Source organism: Motacilla alba, chromosome 11 (assembly GCF_015832195.1).
Source record: "Motacilla alba alba isolate MOTALB_02 chromosome 11, Motacilla_alba_V1.0_pri, whole genome shotgun sequence".
Lineage (NCBI taxonomy): Eukaryota > Metazoa > Chordata > Aves > Passeriformes > Motacillidae > Motacilla > Motacilla alba.
Window position 1 is genome coordinate 13254204 of NC_052026.1, and position 19902 is coordinate 13274105.

The window sequence follows — 19902 nt, forward strand, 5'->3', positions numbered from 1 at the left end:
GCTTGGATTTCCAATGGCAACTACTGTGCTGGTAAAAAATCATGTGTCTACTTGATGTCTTCCTAGGAAACATGTAGAAAAGGCCATAGCCATTCAGACTTCCTAGGAACAAAAGTGATGAGTTAGCATAGTAATAGTATCTGTTTTTTATCCTTTACTGCTTAATTTTCTGTAGATCTGTGACTAATAATAGTACAGAATTGTACATTTTTCCTCAACCTCTTAGGTAGTTGAAACAAATGTTTGTTTGTTTTTTTTAAATGGGTCATCTACTGGCAATTGTATTCATTGATGTAAGTATTATTAAAGAGGCAACACAGCTGGTGGTCCACAGGTTGGTATACTGATGGTTGTGTTCAAATATCCGCTTAATTCAGTGTTAAAACCAGATGTCTGGATGTGTCCCTCTATGCAGACTACTTTGCAGGTTGTCTGCAAGTAGTTCAAAAATTGGTGCTTCTTAAAATCAAAGAATCTTGCAGTCTGCTCAGGTGGTATAAGATTTTCTTGAATTCCACAGCAGCTTTACATTCTCTTGCAAGGTTATTGTGGATCACATCTTTGAGCTTTAGTTCATTCAACTAGTTTGCCTTTGCATGCAATAGTTCCTTTGCTAGTTTTTGAGGTTCTAGTGCCATGTCTTGTTGCTGTGCTTAGTTCAGCCAGTTTAGCTGCTGGCCGGACCATACTTTGAACTGAACTCCTGATGGAGCAGAAGGTTTCAGGGTGGACCCAAAACTTTGACTGACCTTTAACTTGAGCAGCCCAGCTCCTCAGGCAGTGGCCCTGGTGATGGTGTTCAGGATGAACAAAGATGGGGATGTGTAAAGAAAGGAGCAGAGTGGATCCTAGAGCCTGGTTTGAACTGCTGTGCTTCAGTGTGTTTGGTCTCCAGAGCAGCATCCGAGCCCCACAGGCAAAATGAGCAAGGAGCTGGGAAAGACTTCTTAGATGAATCTTAAACACTTCAGAGTGCCTGTTAGAAGCACAAAAGTTGTACATGAACCTCAATATCTGGAAGTCTTTATTCAAGTCCATCAGCTTATGGATATACTGAAAATTGAAGATAACAGTGCAGTGTTAAAATGAGGTAGAGCCTTGTAGTAGTATTTCTGTCTGTTTTGAAATAATTTGAAAGTTATTGTCTGTTAATGTCAAGTGATCAGTCTTGGAAGTTCTGGAGAAAATTAAATGATTTCTCAGAAGCTGAGGTGCCAGTGAGTCTAATGTATGACAAACAGCAGCCGTAATTCAGTTTTATTAGGCTTGGCAACATAGCACCTCTACAACTAAGCTGAAGGGGCATTTGATTTAAGCATAATACTCTAAGTATTAGCATATAAAAGAAGATTCAAAGAGAGAGGATGCTGCAGAGTGTTTCTAGGAAGTTAAAATGTCCATAACACCTTCTTTGCTTACTGCCTCCTGTGTTAATCCTGCCACTGCCATTGAACGTGACCGCTGAGCAGAACTGGATGAACGTGCAGACTTGAGAGCTGCACAGACCTAACCAGTTGCTAAGCTTTCTCTCTGGCATACTCTAACAATGCTTTTCTTTCAGGCTTAGTCTGTTTAATTTTGTACTGTGGTAAAAGGAGGCTTTCTGGTTAGACTAATTTACCATTATTTTCTCTAGCATTGTACAGACTTGCATATTGGTTTTGCTCATCTCAAAATGTCTGCTATTAAACCAGTTTTATTTTTTCCAGATCTGAGGTAGGCATGTGTTGAAATGCGTGCTCAGTCAGTGAAGGGATCACCCTGAAATACTGTAAACTTCTGGATGGGAAAATGTCCTTAAAGGAAGGATATAGACTTCATGGAAATGTGTCGTTTTCCTTTCCAGTCAGTACAGAAAGGTTGTCTGGTGCAATTTTCTGGTGACCTGTTTCTAATTAACATGCAAATGAACTGCTGGAAATCAGGATTGCAAATCCAGAGTGCTAATATGCGTTAGGCTGGGAAATCCCCGGCATCTGTTCGGGCTCCAGCACTGTCTGTCTGCCTTGGGTTTGCCGCTGCCTGCAGAGCGGTTCCCTCTGGAGAAAGAGCTACTGCAACCTGCTGTCAGACGGCTCCTTTGTCTCACTTGAAAGAGAACAGGTTTTAATTTTATGATGTTGATGCTTATTGCCTCACGTAGGGAGTCGTTTGAGTGTACTTACAGCCGTGGTTCACCAGAACTGGCTGTCGTGAAAACAAGTCAAGATGAGCTACTTCAGTTATTTCCCCAGAGGAATTGCAGTGTTTAATGAAATAACTTACTTCTTTGTACTAGTGTTACAAGTGCCAACTAAATGAAGAAATTAGCATATTTATTAGTGCTGTCATCACTTAAAATTTGGGTTTTTATTAAATACAGCTGTATGATTTTGTATCTAGAAAGTGACTTTGATCTAACAGGTAGAGATGATTAATTTAGTAAAGGTCTGGTCAAAAGTAGGGTTAAAAGGTGAAAAGTACATTTCTCCTTGAAGCATCTGTTTATTTTCATGCTGCAAAACATCTTATTTTTCCTCTTCAGCATTTTTGTGCCAACATTACCTACTACCAATGATTGTAACAGCTGATTTAGTAACACATTTTGGCACAAGCTGTTTAAGGTACAATAAAACTCCACTTGATTTTTGCATCACAGCTTGTTTCTAGCGCTGGCAGTTGAGAGAAACCTTTTGTGCAAAGTGGGCAAATTTCAAGTGGAAAGAAAATGAAACAAGTGCTTAAAACACTTTTTCTTCATCAAAATGCAGCTGAAACTTGAGCTTTGTAAGAGAATTATGTTGAAACATCAAACTGTCCGTAAAATTTGGTCTGTTTTTAAGTGGAGGAAAAATCACTTTTAGTTGTGTAAGTCAGTTCAAAGAGTTAACAAATGTTTTGTTTGCAGACTCAGCTCTCTGAATTCTCCTAAAGCATGTTGTTATCCTGTTTCCTGCGAGCTGGCTCTGGCAGAAACAGTGGGAGTGTGTGTAGTCAGTCCTAATCTGCCCCATCCCAAGTATCACTGAACTGTGCCAGTAAAGGTGTCTGGAAGTCAATCTGTCTGAAATTTTGTATTAACAAGGTGGGGCGAAGTAGTAACAAAATTACTTCTGTAAAAAAAATGCAGCTCAGATTAGCGTGGAGGCTGTTAATGAGCCTAAGTAAAAGGAAAGACTTCTGAAAAAACCAGCATGAATTACTTTTTAATTCAGGGGTGTTCTTGCCTAGACTGTGCTTTTTTTCAGGAGATGCTATAAATCTGCCCGAGAAGAATGAAAGCATTTCAGCAAACAGCCTGTCTGCACTTTGCACTGTGCTGCAGCTGTGTAAAGCCTGAACACCATGCACCTTTTTGGCTCTCCTGTCTTTACAGTGCAAAGCCTCACTCTGCTAATCCTGCTTCCTCTGAAACTTTAAATAGAAGATGAGGAAGAGGGATCAAGTCTTCAGTTCGAATAATTATGGATTAACTCCGATTTGCTTATCTCAGAGGGCAGTAAGAACTGGCTTCCAGTGGTGAGCCCCACCTGCGTTAGTGGGATCTTGCTTGTCCTGACAAGGTTTCCTGCTGCACAGTCATTGAAGGAGGCAGGCTTCCAGAAATGTGTGGGAAACTACCTAGGAGTTTTAGATGGTGTCTTACTCCAAAAAGTCAGCAAACTTAGTGCCAGGTATGTGCAATTGGTTTTGTAGGGAAATTTCCTCTTCCAGATGTGTGATAATTCCATGCTGAATCTTGTCCTCCAGTTCTGAAATTGAACGGAGTACTTGTGATAACTTGCTGAGTTAAAAATACACAGCTAGTATTTCCCCTTAGACCAGGCAAGGCATCTTGCATCCACCTCTCCCTTTCCTAAAAGCAAGCCACAATTAATCTTGGTTTCCAGAAGCAATTTTTATTTATGGAGTTGCAGAGCTCTCATTTGCCTACTGCTGGTTGCATGTTCATCAGGTTATCCTTGTTCAGCACTTCACTAGGAGTGGGAGGCCGTGCGTCAGTGAAGGACAGATCACTGGAAAACATGAGAGAAAAATATATGTTTCAATTATTCTTTATCTTCCCAATTTTTTATGTGCAGTAGCAGCTGGTTACTTGAGGAAATAGGACCACAGATTCTGCAACAGGGTAGCACTGCTTGTACTCAGAGGAGCAGCTTTGCAAGTTGCAATGAGCTGAATCCTCAGATATCTTGAATTACTTGCAAATGTGTGAATCTGTGGGAAACTACAGATCTAGTGCTTGTGGTAACAAGCCTGGGAGCTTAGTCAGAGCAGAACTGCCTTTCTGGCAGTGGTTTAAGTTGGATTTGGTGTAGGGTCTCCCTTGTGGTTTTTGCATGTTTTTTACAACTTGGTGGTTGCCTGCAAAATGTTGGGTTTGCAAGTCTTATGTCCTAAAATGTAATGACAAACATAACTGATGAGGAACAAACCAGCTTTTTGGCCACGTAGTACATTTAGCACAGGAAGGTGTGTGCAGAGCAGTGAAGACTTCAGAATAAATCCTGAAACACATTAATCCACAATTCACACTCATTTCTCATCCAATTTGCCTGAAGAATTGGCAGTCACTTTGGCACGCTGGGCCTTTTTTTTTTTCTTTAATTAATTAATTTATTTATAAAAATGACTCTGTTTAGAGTCAGACAAGCTGTTCTGTCAGTTTGCAAGTGTAACTTCCTCGCAGGTTTGTGATCTTTGGTTTCTTATGGTAAGAGCTGCTCTCAGGACTTGAGATGGATAATAAAGAGATTTCTCTTGCTAGATTCTAGCCTGCTTTCAGGTTGAGCTGGGCCTGGGGATTGTTTTTGAGGGCGCAGGTTCATGATGGCTCAGGCTGATCCAAGTTAATACTGTACTTACCCTGTGTCATCCTTTCCCCCAGCAGCACTGACCCTGGAGGCTGTTGTGTGTGAAATCATCTCAGTGGAAAGCAGGAAACCAGCAGAAAACTCCTTACAGAAGTTTCTAAGGAGAAGCAAGGAGAGTGGTTTGAGGATTTTTTTGGATCCTCCCTCACCAACTTCTGCATATTAAAATTCACCAACTATTAATTTGTTTCCTGAGTTCTGACAGACTTCACTTAAGTATGTGTAAAGCCCCAGAGACCTTTTGCTTTGTAACACAGATGCAGTGGAGAGCTCTGTGTCACTGGACAGGACTAGATGGACATTTAATTGTGTTGCACCTTTGTGCATTGTGAACCTTCTGTTGCTGCTTGCCAAATGTGGGTGACAGTGGGATGTCAGTGCTTCAGCAGCTTGAGAGGTGTGAAGATTATGGGCTTGTCAAGTGCTCTGCCAAGCAGTTGTACCACCTTAGTTGTGTAATACTCTTGAGTGGTTTATTTTGAATTTAATTGTTTTGAGGTTTGTCTGGGGGAAAAAGAAAAGATCATTTCTTGTGCATAAATAGATGAGAATCAAAGTTATTTCACAGGATTCTGTTCTTGACCTCAGTGTTTAGGCTGGTTTGTTAATTTCCTAGATTATCCATTATAAAAATATCCTTGTTAATCTGGCTGCCTCAGGTAATCTGGTAGATGCTACGTGATAGTCAGAAATGTAAACCTGAATCTCCTAAATTCAATTTTGCAGGCTTCAGGAAACCTGAAAATGTTACTTTTGGAATGCCTGGGTTGTGATTAAATGAAAATTATCTGATCATGGCAGTTCTTAATTTGCTCTAAGGCTTTTCTGTCCTTGCCTCTTGTTTTGGAGGGCAAAGAGGATGGAGGTAATTTGTTGCTATGTGCTGTAGTCTGGGCAAAGAGCACTGAACCACGCGTGTTGATGCCAAGCCTGGCACTCACCAGGAGCTGCATATTTGAAAATGTAGCTGATAAAAATGCATACATAGGAAAAGAAAAATCTTTAAATGACCTTTCCAAGTCCAGACAATTCCGTGATTCTATGATCTTGCTCTCACTGTGTAAGTCATCTCTCTTCCTTATTGTGCCATGTGAGTTCAAAGTGAGTTTGTATAAGATTCTGTGTGATAACTCTGTAATTATTGGAGGATTGGAAAACCCCTAAGAGCTGTCTCTGAATGCTGAATAGGTACTGGAGACAATTTTGCTCTTGAATTCCTTCTCCATCTGCTCTTGTTTTTTTTAGAAGCCTCAAACTCTTGTTGCTTCTCGTTGGGATTCTTACCCAAGTGATTCCATTGGACCGGTAAATGCTCACTTTTAGTATATATTTTGCTAAGACTTAATTTTCACTAAAAACATAAAAGTAAAATCATCAATGTCTCCTAAGAGGTAGTATCTGTTCTTGTTGTGCCAGGTATTCTTTCTTCATACACATTTATCAGGCATGCTCCTACTTCTTAATGTCATTTGGAAATAATCTGACTTCTTCCTGAAGGAGATCTTTTTGATAAATCTCATACCTGTGGTGCTCTGGGGTTTATCTCTCCTTAAAAACTGCCTTGGAGAAATTGTATGTCCATCCTCTACTCAGTATCGTGTGATAATCCTAAAATGCAGAGATAAGTTAATAATCTGACAAGTACATTTTAAAGTTTAGTTTAGCTTTTGCAGGGAGATTGACTATGTTTTTCAGGCAGACAGATTTGATTCTCACCCTGAACAAGAACTCCTAAAGGCTGTTAAAAGACATCTCAAGGAGACCAAAGCAGGTGGTTTTTGTTGCAATGTTGGCCTGTGCTGACAGCATTCAGATCTCACCTTGCTCTGAAAGTTGTGCTATCCCAACATTTTTTCTTGTCATGCAGATAGGAATCTGCATGCAAGAGGTTGGAAGGCTCACATGGGGTGGAAAACTGCTTACCTGAGAGTACTGTTGTTACCTCTTCCCCTGAATGTCTCCAGAAGTATGCCAGTGCCTTTTTGTGGACGTGCAAACCACATCAACTCCACGTGCCACATGGATAAGAACAGATTAAAAATTTGAAGTCCCGTTCTCAAGCATTATCTGTTGGGGAAAGATCTTTATTCTGCTCATTGGTTAGGACAAAATAATTTTCCCACATTACCAGGTTCTTCAGTGAGGATTGTCTGAGCTTTACCACCGGCTTACTGGAACTAATCCTGAAAACTCAGTATTGCCTGTTGGGCATTTCTCTGCCTTTAGAGATCAGAGATTTGCAGTCATGTTTATTTCTTCAGCCACCAACCAGGCCTCAGAAGTTCTGTACCTTGCTTGGGTGTGTATCTTCAGGTAGTTAAACAGTGTGTGACTATTGAAACCATCACCATTGACCAGAGTCTAGAATGAAGTGTTTTAATACTATTAAGTGTTAATTGTTGCTGACTGAATCCTTAAACTTTGAAGTTCTCTTTTGGACAGAACAGAGAACTCTGTTATAGCAAGACAGCATAGTACTGCCTCAGTACTCGCCTGCAGCCCTTCCAGCCTGCCCCAGATTTTAGGTCTTTATTCCTGAGCCTTGTAATTGATTTTATTGTTTGTCAGGAATAATGGTGAGAGAGAATAACCAGCTGTTTCTAGAGCAGTTGAATTGTTGATTTAATTCGTGTGTTTTGACAGGTGAGAATTGTTCAGCAGTGATGTTGGTGGTGGTCCTGTGCAGAGCGTTGTGCCTTGTGTTGGTACAGAGCTGTGGCAGTGATGAGCTTATTGCTGTTCTCCCCTCTGCCTCTCTCCCCCATTATTTTCTTTCTGTCGTTATTAGCAGAAAAGCTGTAGGTGTGCTCAGTCTTTTTAATTGCAGCTTGTCTTTATTCATAGCTTTTAAAGTAGGAGTTATGGAAACAGTAATTGGGAGGATTTGCAGGCAGGTGTCTGGCTCTCCTGCATCCCAGTAAGACATTTTTCTACTAACGTTGCTTTCCGGAAAGCTCTTCAAGCTCACTTCTAAAATCCAGCATCAATTGTGGCTTTTTTTTTTTTTTTTTTTTTTTTTTTTTTTTTTTTTTTTTTTTTTTTTTTAAAGTTGCTCATCTGTGCAAAGCTAGTCAGCTGTAATTTCTTTGGCTTGAGGGGAACTGATACTGACCTGGCTGCTTACCATGGTATCATTTTAAATCCCTTGAATTACCATTACAGTTCAGAATTTTCAAGCAAAATGCTTGGTTTTATGGCTCTATCAAACTATTGAGTTGAGCAGTTCAAGCTGAAAAACCCTAGTGCTTTTTGGAAAGGAGCTCTCAAAACCACAAAATACATTTAAAACCAAGCTTCTATGGCAGAGTAGACCAGTACCTATGGAGAAGTGTGCTGCAGCTCAGTGCTCTGGGCTTCTTCTGGGAACAAGGTTAACAACTTAAACATGTATCTAACTTTGTGAGGAACTGCAAAGCTTTAAATAAGAAGATTTATGTACAATTTTCTTTATTTTTATCCTTTATTCTGTGTTGAGAACTGAAGAGAGGTACTTGGTTTGGTCCTGTAACAGGGCATATTCTGAAGGCAAGCAGAATTTTTATTTATATTTTAGACTATTTTAGAATATTTGATTTTATATTTTAGAATATTTTATTTTTATTTAATCCCATGGAAACCTTGCCCTAGCACTGGCTGTAAAGACTTATTCATCTTCATTTTTCTGTTGAACAAATTCGAAGCAATTTTATCCAGGGTTTGCTTTTCTTCTAGTTATATAAAGAAAATATTATGATTTATCCAGGTGAAAAGTTCTGCGGCTGTGTACAGCACCCTGCTGGTCCTTTGCTTTTGAGGAAATTATACTCAAGCAAAGGTGGGAAAAAAATACATTTACTTGGCATTTCAAAAGTAGTCTCTTAAAATGACTCGTGGCTTGCATCTGCCTTTCCCCTGTATTCCATGCACAGATTCCTGAATAGCCAAAGTGTGCCATGTGCTATGAATCAGGCCTGCCAGTGGGTTGATGACTCATTTCCTTATTGGTGCAGATGTGTATAGTAAATGTTTCTGGAAAACTCTTTTCATATGAAATGTATCTCCTCTGTGGGAAATGAACACACAGCAATGGCTTTCATCAGGTGTGGACAGAAACTTCATCCTAAAAAAAAAGCTCAAATGGCTTTTCTTGGTGAAGAAAAGGTTATCTTGGAGCAGTGGTTGAATCTTGGAAACTGCTGTGTGATCCCACTTGAGGGTTTTTTCTTTTTTTTTAATCTTGCTTCTCTATCCATCTTCAAAACAAGCTGCCTTTTATACCAGCACAATTCTTTAGGTAAATGCTGTAAGTATTTATTTCAGTTTCAATAAGACTCCTTTTGAGTGGCATGTTCTACCTTTTGGCCAAGAAGGAATGAAGCACTACTATATTTTTCATGTCAGTAAAGGCATTAGCACAGCAGGTTGGCTGAAAATTGTTTTAGATAAAATCTAGGTGTGTATTGCTGAAGTATAGCAGAAATTAGGTAGTAAAGTAAAATAAAGTGCATTAGCCATGTGGCACTGCTGGAGTCTCCAAGAAGAAAAATGGCATTTCTGTTTTGGTGCTGGTGCTGAAGTCTGTGACTGAGCACTGCACCTGGCAGCCCTGCTGTGAGTCACTGAGCCTGGCCGCCTTCACTCTCCAAGTCATTTATAACTTGGTCTGATGTTGTGATGTATAATCTGTCTGAATGCAGAATGCCTAATGATGTTGTGAATCAGCTGGTTTCATCTTGTCTTTCTGGTCTTTTTCTTGTCATGGCTCATGTGAAAGGAGAACCAGACACTAGGGAAATCAATTTACCACAACAATTTGTGTGGCTCCCAGGCAGATTGATTTAAATAAGCAAGAAGCTTAGATTTGAATAATTTCAGTCTTGCTTGAACACTCTAGTAATCTTTCTAGAGCTTTCTAGTTTGGTGATACTATTTTGCAGCTAATCTTAGCTTTTATTGCTAAGCGTGGTATGTTTCCTGAGTAAATTGATATGATCTGTAATTATTTAAATGCTTGCATGTTAATGTTTCTATCTTTTTAAATAATGTTTTAAACTGGCAAGCCATTATCTACTGAATTACTTCTCCATGTGTTAAGCTGCTTTTGGATAGAAATGGAAAACTTAATTAAAATGCAGAAGATGAGTATTGTTGAAGTAGAACTAAAAGTACTCAAATACTGGATCAGAACAGTTGTTTTACATGGAAAAATCCTTAATACATCAGTCTAGCTTTCCTGGTCATTGTGACCTTTGAGACTTGGGAACAAGGAATTAAAAAAAATTCTTAATTATTAATTATTAGAAAAAATTACTCTGTTAATTCCTGTTCAGAGTCTTATCTTCAAGGCATTGATGTGAGTGCAGTTGTAATTTGGGGTCTGTTTTGTCTGTAGCTGTGGAAAGGGCTCACTCATTTGTCCGAAGCTGGCAATGAGCTCACGGAGCAGGAGAAGGGTTGCCCTGGAAGTGTGTTAGCAGGTTCCCAAGTGGTGTATTTATGGCTTCAAGAGCAGAAACACCCTCTGTGAGTCCCTTGTCACAGAGCAGTCCTCCAGGATCCTCATGAATTTTCATTTTGGTACACCTTGCCCAGTCTAGTGGATTGATGGTACCATCCTTCAGGTAGTTTTGGTTCTCCACTGCAAGGAGAAATGACTCCAATTCTGGTTGCTTGTGAATCCTTGAATTTCTTCTGTTTCTTGGTCAGAGGCAGGTGGCAGGTACCTCTGTATGACTAAGGCTTCAGTTGGCTTGTCCTCACCAGTGTTTTTTTGCCTGATCCAGAATACATGTATCTAAAATTCCTTTTACTGAAGACAATGGTAAAAATGGTAACTAGAACTGTTAAATTGTGTGTACAACAGGATGGACATTCTGCCTGATTGCCTTAAAAAGAGTTTCAAAACTTTCTGTTGAGTGCCTTCTAATTTTATTTATAAAGGATGGTAAATTTTAAAATTGATGGTAGGTTGTTTTCAGCTATTATATGGGAAATGCAGCTCCGTAGTGCCTTCTGAAGTGCAGGATAGCATAGGGAGCAGGGTTTATTTTGGATGTGCATCTCATGGGCAGCTCTTCCTGTATGGGAAGAACTTGAAGTGGAAGCGGGGCATTGTGCTCTTTCTAGGACTCCCTAAAAATAGCCTTCAGATCTTTCCTGCTGAGTACAGCAGGCAATGGTGAGAATCCAGCAAAACAGATCTCATGGGGGAAACTCATCCAGGGTTGGAGAAATCCTCTGGACTGCTGAGGCAATGTCCTAATTCTCTGTTGCAGGAGTGATGCTGCTCGCAAGCTGCTGTTGTAGGCTGTGCTGTGGACCTTAATATATGTTAGCCCTTTGTGCTTATTTGCTTATTCCCACTGTGTACAAGTACAGTGTTGTTCCTTAAGTGAATTTATCTTGGCCCCTCTAGTTTAATGGACTGCTTTCTTTTGAATAGCCAGAAAGTTCTCAGCGGAGAAGTTGCTTTGGAAGAATTGGAGAATGAATAACAGAGCAAGTCAGGCTTTTTCCTGGTATGGGGTGGTCTCTTAAAGTATTTTAAAATCCTGACTTCTGGCCGTTATTAGTTATGTCAAGTCAAGAGCTTGTGTGGCTTTTGACTTGGCGTGGCTCTTCTCAGCTCCCATGTTATGTTTGTCATAATGAACTTACGCTGGGACGTGTCCTATCAGCGTTTTCATTGCTGTCACCATAGCCCTCAAGTTGCCACTGGATTCTCTCGGCAGCTGTGCAATACCTGCGGCTTTTCCTGTGAGCTTGTGAATGTTGTAATAAAGGATGGGCTCAGCTGAGGAAGGGTGGTGGCTGGCCCTGGTCCTTGAGCATGTGTCAGGTTTTTTTTGGTGTTTGAATAGCACTGTGATCAAATTGACACATACAGGCGATGATAAAGTCAGTGATTGTAGTTAGCATTTAAGTGAGAGGAGAACGGAAACAGTTTATTTTAACAGCAGGGAGTTTCCCTGCTCGGGACTCATGTTCTTCACCTGCTTCTCACTGCAGCAAAGAAGCCAGTGATGTGCTGGGCCCCTGCAGATCTTCTGAGGAAAATTCCAGTGTTGTATTTCAAATCCAGCTGATAGGAGTGTCTGCACTGGCTGTACTCAGGGTGCTCCTGCTTTTGAGGGAGACTTCCCCATCACATTTCCTTTCACAGGCAGGGTCCAGGAGACTTTGTACTTTCAGGAAATCTCTTGCAGTGTAATAGCACTGGAAAGCTGGTATGTGGGGTCCCTTGTAAATCCTGTCCCTCTTGTTGGCATTGCCAGATAACAAAACTGATGTTGAATACTGCATGGGAATTCTGGGCGACATACACCATGCAGAAGATTAAAATAGTCCTGTTCTTGTGACAGCCAAAGACTAGTGCTGGGTGTTGTGTAAGAACCTCTATAGGCCTGTTCATCCATGTGTAATGTAATATCCGTCATGTTTTGGAAGTAGTGATGTTAAATGTAATTGTTCCTCTCACCACTGTCCTGAAGGAAGAAGGGAAGACTTCAAAATAAAATTATTCTTCTTGTGGTTTGTGGTTAAGGCTGAAGTGGCTTCTCTGAGGCGTTTGATTTTTATTGCCTCTAAACAGAATAGCTGGCAGGAATTAAAAATAGCAGAGTCTGCTTCCCACCTGTTTGGATGCTTGTCTTATTTTGGTTTGGAGGTGGAATGCATGAATGTAAATCGTTTGGATTAAAGCAGTGCTGCTCATGCCCCTGAGCACGGGCAGGAGATGCTTATTGCGCCTTGCTGAGGATGGGCGCCTGATTGATGTGACACATGTGCCTTGCTGGAAGAGGGGGAGGAAAATGCTCCTGGGGAGGGATCCTTGGGAGCGCTGTATGGCTTTCAGTGTGGAAAATTGGAGTCATGAGCCGGCTTGTTGAATAACAAAGATAGATATGAATATTGGCTGGTGGAGAGTTTAGAGCATTGTTCATTCTGCTGAATGAAGCAATAGCCCTTGGCAGGGGAGCCTGCTTCTGGTTAGAGGTGCTCTCCAGCAGTGATGGTGTAATGGAGCTGCCAGCAAAGGGGGGGATGTCAGTGCTTCTTGGCTTTGCTCTGCAGCACAGCACCCCCTCCGCTGGGTTGGGGGAGTGGGGTGATGAGTAAGCAGCCTTTGCTCTGAAACCTGCACTTCTCTGCTTTGGTACATGGAGCTTTTGGTGTGCACTGTTTTCTTAGCTCCTGTACAAAGCTAAATTATAAAGGATTTCTCTGGTTCCAGGCCATGTGCAGCCAAAACATGGTTCTCTGAAAAACAAAGCATGGTTAGAACACAGTTTTCATCTTAGGAGGCAGGGGCTTTACCACTGCATGTACAACAGCCTTCTATTTTGTGTAAAACTGAATATTGCTTGTGAACTCCTAGCAGCTTTTTGGAAGCTTTCTATAAAGTTAAGCTCAGCTTGGGGTACTATGGGATGTATACTGTCAAAAGCTGTGGGGTCTCTGTATTGAGAATAAGTCACAGAATTTGACTTTAAAATATTATTAATGTAATTGATAAAAGCTCTTCATTGGCTGCTGCACTAGAATTATGTTTTGAGACCTCCATTTCTTTCTTGGCTCATTTGTCCTCTGCATCACCAGCGGATGCTGTGCAGTACTGCCAATACGTATGCTATTGATTTTGCCTCTTTACTGGAATACTCTAAAGTTTATCTGGGATGTATCTGGTTGCGTTTAAGGCAGAATGCCATCCAAAAAGGTAGTTGAAAGTAAAGTTGTCTCAGCATAGCTTGTGAGCTGCTTAATGCTGCAGGTGGAGATACCACTGTGTGTTCCAGTAAACTCAGTGATGCTCTGAGGATTCTTCCATAACCCCATTTGTACTAACCTGGCAGAAAACTCTAAAATGACAGTTTTCTGTTGGTTTGCTGAGTTTTGGATGGCGTGATGGGCTCGAGTCAGCTACAGAGGTGAGGAGGACAGCAGTCTCCCTGTCACAGCTCTCCTTCCCTTCTCCTTTTATCCTCTCTTGTGACTCTACCAGCATCCTTGCATGCCTTTTGGTCTCTGAAGCTTTTTGCTGGCATTGTGAGAGAGCTTTCCAGGAGCAAATCCTGAAACCTCCTGGCAGGATCTGCAGCTCAGTGTCGGTGCTATGCTTAGCAGCAGAGCTCTGTTGTGGAGGAGTGTTGTGGGAAACATTATATCTGGTAGCAGTGCTGCCAAACTTAGGTGGCAAACCCATAATTTCAAGGTCTGTCTTGTTCCACAACTCTTTGGGACTGCCTGGAAAGCCTTTGAGAGGAGGAAGAGAGGGGACTAAGAGAAGAACAACCAAACATCTGGGGCTAATTTGCTTTGATTCTGCTGACTGTTGGAATATGCTCTGATGTGTGGATCTGTGTTAAAAAGAGAAAGGCTGAGAGAGCTCAGGGGCTTTAGAGTCCCCTATGCAGGGAGGCAGAAGCAGCAGGGACAAGAATAGCGGGTGTGAGAAGGCTGTGGCACTTCCAGCATGGAGCAGCTGTGCAGCCTCTGAGCACCCACCCTGCAGCTTTGCACGGGTGGCAACAGGCAGCTCAGAGAAAATGATTTGCTGATAAGAGCCAGCAAAGGTACTTGCCCAGTCAGGCAAATGGAATCTGTGTTTCCTTAAAATTGCACCTTGGTCTGCGGTCACTTCTGATGCCCTGGAATTAAAACTTGAACATTTTTGTTGCTTTTCCTGCCTTTGGTGTTTGGCCATGGAGGGGTCTCTGCTGTGCAGGAAAGGTACACAGCCTGTTGAGGACCTTGCTTAACGTCAAACGTGAAACAAGCAAAACCACTTTTGACTTCCTATCAAAGCTACAACGGAAAGAGTAGGACTTGCTGGGCTTTCTTGATGTTTGAAGCAGATACAGAACAGTGGATCCACAGAGTGTCAGGGGACAAGGTCTGCTTCATCCTTGTCTCCTTTCTACGTGGCTGCTGAGCCAGAAGGACGTGCATGTTGTGCTGGGGTTTTTTGATGTTGCTTTGTGCTATTTTTTTCTGAATAAGCATACTTACCTTAATAGTGTCATACCCCTGGAGGATATAAAATGTCAGCAAAGGTGGAAAAGTTTGTATGAATGTAGAATTCAGTTAAAACAGTTTTTAAAAGTAGCAGAATTTGATGTTTGGGGTGATGTGCCGCTTCTGCTGTGTGTGTGCCAGGTGACTAAAGAAATTGCTGCTGGTCCTGACAGTTTGTTTTTCATGCACAAAGTTCTGTGTATGTTTTGGTGTTTGTGTGTAACTTGGGCTAATACATCTACATAAACTAGGAACACCTGACCAATGTGGGCATAATTATTCGGTAAATGATTTGCTGCATTGCAGACTTTAGCTCTGTTTGTAACTGAGAAAAAATATTTAAATGAAATAAGCAAAGTATATGGAAACTAGGAGCGAATAGCTTTGGTGCATGATATATCCACAGTTACCATGCTTTAAAGTGGCTCTTTTCAAAGCATGGATGGTAAAGATAAAGTGTTTTTGCTGACATGGCAACATGAGGTTTGTTTTTAGTACTAAGAGTTCACTGGCATTAGAGAGTATTTCAAGCTTGGCTTAACAAGTTTAACTTTTCATTGCTCACTAAATGTGTAATTGAGATACAACATCTTCTCATCTGTTTTGAACCTAAATTATCACTGGTTTTAACTTTCCTATCACACATGACTTTTTCAGGATTGCAGGATGTGTGAAAATGGTTTACTGTAGCCATATGCTTCTTGGCCCAGAACTCTGCGATGTTTCAGTAGGTTTGAAGCATGGGTGGTTGTGTGATGTGTGGTTTTTCTTTTACAAAAGCTGTGTTGATTCTTGCCTAGACTACTCTATCTCCTCATGTTTCCAGAAATTCTTGTGCGGAATATTTTCTAGTGGTTGCATTGGAAAGGGATCAGGTTTGCAGGAGGGTGACTCACCAGATGTCTCCTTGATCCCTACCTTGCATCTGGCCTGTGCTGTTTCCAGGTGTCCAGCAAGTCTACCTAGCTTGATACCTGAGGATTTAATTGCTTTATTGTGAGTTTGCTGTCCTGGCTGGGTATTTTTGCTGTGAAGAGATGGCTGTTACCTGTGGGAAGGACACAGCTAAGAAGCCAGTTGTCCCTTTATCAGCTCTCTGGCCTCCTCCTTAGATGCTTCTTGGTCAGCAGGCCCACTCTACTATTTCTCTACAGATCCTGGTGATAAATGTGTTTGTTTAGATCAAAGTGTAAAAACCGAAACATGAGCTGCGTGCACTGTGTGTCTGTGTGCACCATCCTCTGTAGTGTAATTGGTGAACTGGGGACCCCCTGCAGTACCCTCTCTTTCATAGGAATGTAGCTGCTTTCAGTAACATCTTTTCCTAATTGACTTGTGTGAGGTTTTTGCAATCTTCCTGAGTTTAGGAAGAGAACATCTACTGGGTTCTTCCCATCCATAAGCCAATTGCTTTTTTTATTTTGCTGTTTTGCTCCATGTTGGTTCTCGATGGCTTTTGCCTGAGCAGGTCCAAAGTCTGTTGTCTTCAATGTCTGAAGATTATCCATAGTTAGTATTTGAGATATGCCTGGTTCTTGGTTTTCAACAAGTTCACTGTTATTCTTGCCTTAAAAGAATATTGGAAATGTCTGCCATCATCCCCACAAGAACAGTGGAAATGTCTGCTGTTATCCCATCTTCTGCTCTCAGGAGGGATTGAATTCTGGGAATCAAGGCACTTGAGCAGTTGACTTCAGACTCTTTCATTTACATGACTTTTGCAAGGAAGCAAAGGAAACTTAATGCTGGATATCTAAAATAATTCCTGCAGAGTTTTCCCAAGACCTTGACTTTCACAGAGCTGTAGAACAGTTTGGGTTGGAAGGGACCTTAAAGGTCATCTCATTTCAACCTCCTGTCATGGGAAGGGACACTTTCTACTAGACCAGGTTGCTCCAAGCCTCATCCAACCTGGGCTTGAGCTCTTCCAGGGACAGGTCATCCTTAGCTTCTTTGGGCAGCCAGCCTCACCATTCTCATCCACATCAGTTGGTCAGGATACTTCATTTGCTTCTCAAAATCCCATGGTGTGAGTTATTTTTCCTTAGGATGTGATGCAGTTAAGACCAAATCAAGTGTGTTTTGTATACCCAGCTGGAAGGGGCTCTGACTGTCACTGAGGGAGTGGCTGTAAGTGCACCCCAGGCCGTGTGCTGTGCACTGGATGGTGATGCATGACACTGGTCAGTCACCATTTCCTGTTCCTTTGGCTCCCAGCATGATGATGGTCCATTTCTGCTGCTAAAGCACCAACACCTGGTGGCCCTTTGGGCCTGGGTAGTGGTGGTGGGCTGCTCACCTTGCTGTATAGTTTTGACCTAGTTTTATACTGCTGCCAAAGCAGTATAAAGAGAGATTTAGAGAGGGATGGATGACTGTCATGGTTTTCTTCAGTGAGTTGAGATCTGGTGGATGGGAAAGGCACTTTTAAACACAGCGGTGTTGACGACTTCAGTTTGGTGGTGACAGGGCTTCAAACAAACCTTTGAATTTTTCTGTGGAGTTCATAACACTAATGCAATGTGACTTGTGGCTGTTGTTTGTGGTTGTATGGAAGAAAATGCTTTTTCTGTTCAGGTTTTCTTATATGTGGTACTTGTTCTAAACTCTGCTTTCCCAGGGAGGTGGGAAGTGGTGCTTGTACTCTGGAATGTGAGTGTTAGCGTGTGAAGGAGTTTGGAGAACTTCTTAGAGAACTGTAAAGGGAGGCAATATATTCCCACTGAAGCTGCTAAACAGCAAAAGCTTCTGTGAGCCCAGAGGCACACACATTTTCTGTAAAGGCTGTTTTTAATCCTGCAGTTTGGAGATGCATGAGGAGTCCTGCTCTCTTGCTAATTGGTGGAATGTCCTTGCCATCAGCTTTCTCTCCTAAAATGCCTTGACTAGCATGTGGTGCTGGTCTAGGCTGCTCTCTTCCTTCCCCTTGCCCTGGGGGTCTTCTGAGCATCTGTGTTCCACAAGCTCACCATGTGGGACTGACACAATGCAGCTTTTCTTGCTCTTCCACTTCCCTTAGTGGTGATTTGAAACTTACTTTTTTTTCATGACTTACCGCATGTAGTTCTGAAAGTGCTTGCTCGGAAGGTTTCTGGGGTGGATGTAGTGCACAGAGGGCCACAGGCAGAACCTGTGTGGGTTGCACTGGGCGTGTTTTTCTTCCCCTTCTTCAAACTCAGTCCTTCAGTTTATCAGACAGAAACTGAAAGGATTGTTTTTCTCATGTCGCTTCACTCAAATAGGAAGAAGCAGGTCAGCATTGCATGGACCCACCTCTCCAACACTTCCAGTGGAAAGAAGGAAGAAGGTTCACAGCTCTTAGCTAGCAAGGGGTCATCTTGTTCCACATTGAAAGGATTATTGGCTAGATAATAGACTTTGCATGTTTAAGTACTGAGCTGTGAATGAATGCAGTACTAAAGCTTAGTTAAGGTCCCAGTTAAGTTCCATTACTCTTCTCTGAAGAATAAGGCTAGATTTTGTTTCACAGAGCTGAGTTCTGCTACAGAGCACAGGAAAATCTGGTATTTCAATGTGTAACATTTTATTGTTGTGTATTTCAAGAAAAGCTTGTTTAAGCTTCTCAGGTCAGTGAGAGCAGGTATGTTATATTTTTGGGCTCATCTTTCCAGAAAAAAACCCTGAGCTTTAATCTTTGGAGGATCTGAAGCAAAGGTTAACCAGGTTGGAGGGTGCAAAAATAATTGAAGTGACCCTGAACAGTTTTGTGGGAGTGCTCTCTGACCCTTACAAATTCTCCTGCCTGCAAATGTGTTAGGAAGTCCTGTCCTCTAGAGCAGAATTCCAGTGCTAGCCTATATATTTTTATAGAGAAACTATCCTTGACTAAAAGACTGAGACAGCAGTTTCAGTGGGGGGCACTCTGCCTCCCAGCTTTTGAAAGTTGTCTAAAACCTTCATCTGTTGCTGAAGGATGTGGGATGAGTGCAGAAAATTAAGGAAAGTACACTTTGTAAGTCACAATACTGTTGGTCTTAAAGGCTGTTGTAAAATAAAACAATTTGGGTGGCATCTTAGTTTTCAGTTGAAAGAATCAGTTCTGCAGTCTGAGGATAACTAGCAGACATCTGCTTGTCTTTTTAAAAAAAATTGATATCCAAATTTTCCAATTCATAATTACTTTGGGAGATACAGTTTTAGATCATGTCAGTCTGACCAAACTGCAATTAATTACTGTAATCCTTCAGGTACCATTTTTTATGTTCAAAGTGGAGAGGTGATTTCTGCCACTTACTGCTATGAAAAACAAAAGTGCTTTAGTTAATAATGACTGTAATTAAGAGCTTCAAAACGTTTTCCAGGCTTGCTTTTTTTCTTCATAAACTTGTGTTCATGTTCCCCAAAGCACCAATGGTACAAGTGTTGGTGTAGCAGATTGTGCAGCAGCAAATGTTGCACTGAAAAGCTCTGCTTGCTTCAAAACTGCTGAAATGCTGGTTCTCTGATGTCAGATCCCTGAGGTCTGACATTGTAATGTCAATGATGTGTTTAAGCTTAGAGTGGTTTTGTGTCTTGTGGCTCTTAAAGCGTGTCTGGCATTTTAAGTATCAGTAGAAGCAGAGACTTTGTGAGTCAGGGTTGACTTTCCTGTGGGTGTGACAGCCAGGTGATTTTGTCCTGCCTTTGTGATGTTCTGCTGTGGAGAAGAGATAGGAGTTTGTGTGATTAACTTTTTTCAAGGAACTCTTCATTGTGAGAGCTACTCAGGCTGAAAGGAGAATGGGATGGTTTGCACTCAGAGTTCTTTCCAAAGGAACTCCCCAGGAGAATATAGTGAATATTTTGAAATGATGTATGAATATTGGATGTCATCAGTTCTCACAGTTGAAAGTATAAATCCTGGGGCTGCTTTGAACCAGCTCTTTTATGTACGACTGAAAGAAAAGATGTTACTTCTCAAACGGGGAATATGAACATTTCAGTCTGGGGGAATGGAGTGAGTCCTACCATTCTCCTTCAGTTGTATGCACCAAACTAATTTTTCTTTAAAATCCTGCTCATACTTACTTGTTTTCCCAGAGGTGCTTTTTTGCCT

General features: G+C 41.5%; 1 protein-coding gene across 1 annotated transcript in view; it reads left to right on the plus strand.

Annotated features, from left to right (window-relative positions):
* The window catches only part of GLG1 (golgi glycoprotein 1), a 77025-nt gene that overhangs the window by 16547 nt on the left and 40576 nt on the right, over nt 1-19902 (plus strand). The window lies entirely within an intron of this gene.